This window comes from Triticum aestivum, chromosome 7A (assembly GCF_018294505.1).
Source record: "Triticum aestivum cultivar Chinese Spring chromosome 7A, IWGSC CS RefSeq v2.1, whole genome shotgun sequence".
Taxonomy (NCBI): Eukaryota; Viridiplantae; Streptophyta; class Magnoliopsida; order Poales; family Poaceae; genus Triticum; species Triticum aestivum.
Genome location: NC_057812.1, coordinates 43124610 through 43129504, shown reverse-complemented (window position 1 = coordinate 43129504; position 4895 = coordinate 43124610). Strand labels below are relative to the sequence as shown.

At 49.5% G+C, this 4895-nt stretch overlaps 1 pseudogene; it reads right to left on the bottom strand.

Annotated features, from left to right (window-relative positions):
* Positions 1 to 827: 827 nt before the first annotated feature.
* On the bottom strand, positions 828 to 1806 carry LOC123154060 (uncharacterized protein At4g22758-like; annotated as a pseudogene).
* Positions 1807 to 4895: the final 3089 nt, after the last annotated feature.

Genomic DNA, 4895 nt, shown 5'->3' with positions numbered 1-4895 from the left:
AGAAACAAATTTACTATTGGACGAGTAATATGCATGCTCCCGCATAAATAATTAATAAACCATTGATCTGCATGGTTGAATGTTGTGGAGGTCGTGCTATTGGCTAGTACATTGATTCATGGTGGTGGAAACCAACAACCAGTGGAAACTTGGAAACTGAGCCATCGGATTGGTAAGGTTGGTCATAGTGGGAGTAACATACCCTCCGTCCAGAAATACTTATCATCAAAATGGATAAAAGAAGATGTATCTAGATGTAGTTTAGTTTTAGATACATCCCTTTTATCCATTTTGATGACAAGTATTTTTGGACGGAGGGAGTACTATTTAGCTCCATAATGAAAAGTATCATAGTACTAGTAGTGTGATATAGCTTCATTTAATAGCCTGTAGACTCATTTTTTCTTGGGAAGCACTATGTTATGGTAACATATTTTAATGATACTAACAACCTCTCTCTCCTCGTTAACTACATGCCACATAAGCAAATTTACATGGGGTGCGTTATTTACTAGCTAAGTTACTCCCACTATAACTAACCTATCGAACTACTCCCTCTGTGTTTTACGCTACATATTAGCTTTGTTTCAAGTCAAACTTAGATCAAGTTTATACAAAAAATGATTGACATCCACAACATGACATCAATACCATTAGAATCTACATTGAATATATATTTGCACCATACATACTTTTTATGCCCCTGTCACATGAAGATAGCCTCTGTCACTGTACCACGACAGGTACAGAGATTACATCTATATCTGTCACAAGTCCTTGTTATGCTGAATGATGCCATCAGAATTCGGAAGAAACACAAAACATAATCAACATCACAGATTAAACACTTCAGTTGCGTGTGCCTCACGGACAAGATGGTCCTTCATGGCACTATGTACATACATATACTCCCTCCATAGTGATCTAAACGGTCTTATATTTCTTTTACGAAGGGAGTACGTTGCAATTTGCAGCTGTATACATACAACGTCGCCACGTACATATCTCAAGCTCGTAAATACGCCGGACATGTATCTATATGTATCGTTCCTTGGCCGAACTGTACGTATACCTAAGCTAACACTACGTACATATTGATGCAGAGGATCTGGCAGACCGATCAACCAAAGAAATATCGGACGTCAGTTATGCTCCACATATGCCGAAATGCCAACTCGTTTTACATGGCACACACTACATTCCTTCAGACATCAAGACATGTCAGTGATGAGCGAAGAAGCAGATGATGATCTGATCTCAGCCTCGACCTGGGGGCGCAGAGGAAGAAGTTGCGAGAGCCCAAGTCCACCACCTTTGCGTCCGGCTCCAGAGCTGCATCAACGGAAGCTTGATTAATTCAGGAGGCCGGGCAGGTTTAAAGGAGAAACTGGAAGAGAGGCGTACGCAACGCGGCCTGGATCTTACTTACCGTCGAGGGTGTACTTGGAGAGATGCAGCTCGAACCGCGCGGCCGCGTCGGTGGCGCCGTCGTCAGCGGGGAGCGGCGGCCTGCGACCCTCGGCGGCATAGACCGCGACGGCGGTGCGTGCCAGGTCGGCCACCGTAGCATCGGCGCCCAGCAGCACGTGCACCGGCCACAGGCTCTGCTCCACCGTCACGTTCACCAGCAGCCGCGTCAGCCGCGGCGCCGGCCTCTCCGACAGGGCCGCCACCGGGTGGCCCAGCAGCGCCTCCACCGCGGCAGGCACGTGCACGGAGCTCCTCATGGCCGGCCGGGACGGAGAGAGAAATCAATCAAGTTGATCGACGGTGCGTACGTACTCGTGGGTTCTAAAGGCGCGAGAGAGTGGCTGTTGTTTGCACTGACACTGACCACTTATATATATGCATGTACAGGCTTTGTGTACGTGGCTACGTGGTGGGTAGTGATAGTGAGCAAATTCGATATGGTATTGGTCACGGTCGCAGGGTAGAAGACGACGACTGAATCGGTGCTGGGTCGTGATAGGTGGAGGGAGCGAAGAGGCACGTACAAACGGTACGAGGCCACGGGGCGGGGGGTGACGGCATGCACGACGGCGTCGATGGAGTTCAACCGGGGGAGGCGCTAGCTGACTCTGGCTATGCGGTGATCGGTCGTTGTGACGTGCTACGATCGGGGGTACGTGCTGGATGGCCGGGGGCACGGCGGCCGGGGCGACGAATGTACGTCCACGTCCTCCCCAGGACTCAAACGGAATCCACTATGGAGACGGTCCATGCCATGATGGATCGCCTAAGAGCATCTCCAACAGCGCCGGTCGCGCCGCGCGCAAAAAACACATATGCCGCGTGCGCATCGGCTGGTTTGGCGCGGCGTGCTGCGCCCGCTCCAGCAGCCGCGCTAAAATGCAGCGCGCAAAAAAAGAACAGCGCGCGCTCATTTTAGGCTAAATGTAGGCATTGGAAAATAGATAGATTGCATAAATTTTAAAACGATACAAAGGTATTTTACATTCGAAACATAGATTGCATAATAATTAAAAACGACAAACGATAAAAAACGAGATAGATTACATAAAAAAACTACTCTAAGTCACTATCATCACCATTATCCTCCTCGGTGGTGTCGTCCGAGGTATCCAGCCAGATGTCCAACCACCGATCATCGTTCGGCGTGAAGAACGACTGCCCACCTGCTGCAACAAGATTGGACTGCGCGTTCGCCAACGCCTTGCGCCGACGCCTGTCCAACCGCGCCTCGCGGCGCCTTCGCATGTCCTCCTCGCGACGCCTTGCCCAGTAGGCCTGCTCGTAGGCGACGTCCTCTGGGTGGCGGTGGCGCCACTCCGCCATGACCCGCTCGTCCTCCTGGGCGATGAGGAGGCGGCGCTGCTGCTCAGCGTGCTCCGCACGGTCTTGTGCCGTGTTCAGACGCGGCGGCGGGGCACGGTCGAGCGCTTGCTGGAGCGTGTAGACATTCTGGAAGTTCATCTGGCCGCGTGGCCGGCCTAGGCGCCACGCCGCCGCGTCGTACGCGTGGCCGGCCTCGCGCGCCGTCCCGTACGTGCCGAGGCCGAGCCGGAGATCGCCGGAGCGTATCTCCGTGTAGTAGCCGCCGTTGGGGCGCAGGCGGACGCCGCGGTAGCCGGACACTCCTCGGCGGCGCGGCGGTATGGCGGCGCGGCGGTGGCGGGGCGCTGGAGCGGCGCGTGGCAGAGAGAGAGGAAGAGGAGAAGAGGAGGCGTGGAGAGGCGCGTGGTGCGCGCCGCACTTTATAGGCGCGCCGGAAGCGGTGCGCAAAAAATGGCGCGCAAGCTGGTGCCTTTTCGCGCGCGCAAGCGGTTCCGCGCGCGTGGTTTTGCCGCCACCGCTGGAGCGCGGCAAAACGCCCCGCGCGCGTTAAAAGCTGTGTTTACCGCGCGCGCGCGTCGTTTCGCGCGGCCGTTGGAGATGCTCTAACTGACAAAATGGGCAGGGCAGGCTAGCTTGCCGCAGGGCACTCAGATGCAGGAGCGTGAACCTACCCAGTCCTGTCTGGCTGCTCGATTCTCTCGTGATCCGTAAAGCAGTTGAATCCTGTATGAAGGCATAATAAATTTTAAGTTTTAATTTTTGAGATGTGCGATTTTGTATCTGAAACTTACAATTTTATCGGTCACTCATATCAAGTTTCTGAGTTGAGACTTTAAACGGATTTTTTTCAGTCGTAGGTACGAAAGTTGTGATTTTATCGGTCGCTTGTACTAAGTTTTGGAACTTTATAGAATTTTTTTTAAAAAGTATTCAAATTGGATTTTTATTTGAAAACCCTCTTTACGAGAAACGTGAGTATGAAAACAGAAATTAATTTGGAATTTTCATTCCAAAGATATGCAATGTTGAAAATCGGAAACCAAAAGAAAAAACACGTGTGAGGGGCTTGGTACCCCTGCACCTGCGTGTCACAAATTCTCTCCTTAGCTTGTCCCGGACTTCAATTAAACTCCTAATTCTGGGTGTGTTGTGTTTTCCCCTTTCAACATGTCCTTTTGCTATCTTGTAAATTTGTTGTTGTTTTCACTGAAAAATTCATGAGGAAGGCAGATGACCAGTTTTAAAATAACTTTGAGATTGCTTTAATTTGAACGCCCAAGCTCTCTTCGTGTAGGTCTGGCTTTGATAAGTTAGATTGAAGCACACAAACTTGAGCTCAGTGAAACAATTTTGGAGTTGGTGCTTTGAAAGTGGGGGAATAAAAAACCGAAGATATGAAGGGTCAGTGGTTGGGCCCACAAGATAAAGCACAAGAATTGACATCAACGTATACAATGGACAAAGCAAAAACCCTCCCCATGCAACAAAACCTAGAGATCCCTAGGAAGATTAAAATGTGCATTTTGGACAAAGCAAAAACCCTCCCCATGCAACAAAACAATCATTTATTTCTGAATAACATGCCGTGTTTCTAAATAGGTCCAGGGCCGGCCCTGGTATATGGCTGGAGGGGCGGCAGCCCAAGGCCCGGGCCGGAGGGGGTCCATGATGTAGTATACATATATAGTATAGCCCACTGAAAAATAGGTGGAAATTTTTTATGAAAGAAAAAGAAACGAGATGGGCTAGGCCCATCAGATAGCTACCGATTCCAAATGTCTCTGTGGCCTGTGGGATCCTCTTAACAGTGCATGTCACTGTAGCCTCAGCTGAAAGTAGTTTCTCCAAACTGAAACTAGTGAAAAAATATTTGTGATCAACTATGTTGCAAGATAGATTGAATGGCTTGGCTATGTGCTGCATTGAGAAGGATATCTTGGACAATGTTGATCTTGATTGTGCCCTCAATGACTTTGCAAACGCCCGAAGAAACTTTTTCTGAAGCACTGAAGTATTATTGTTGTCGATGGAGTTAGTCAAATTTGGTTCTTATTTGAGGTAATCATGTCATGTTAGTTTCATTTTGCTATCTTTTTAGT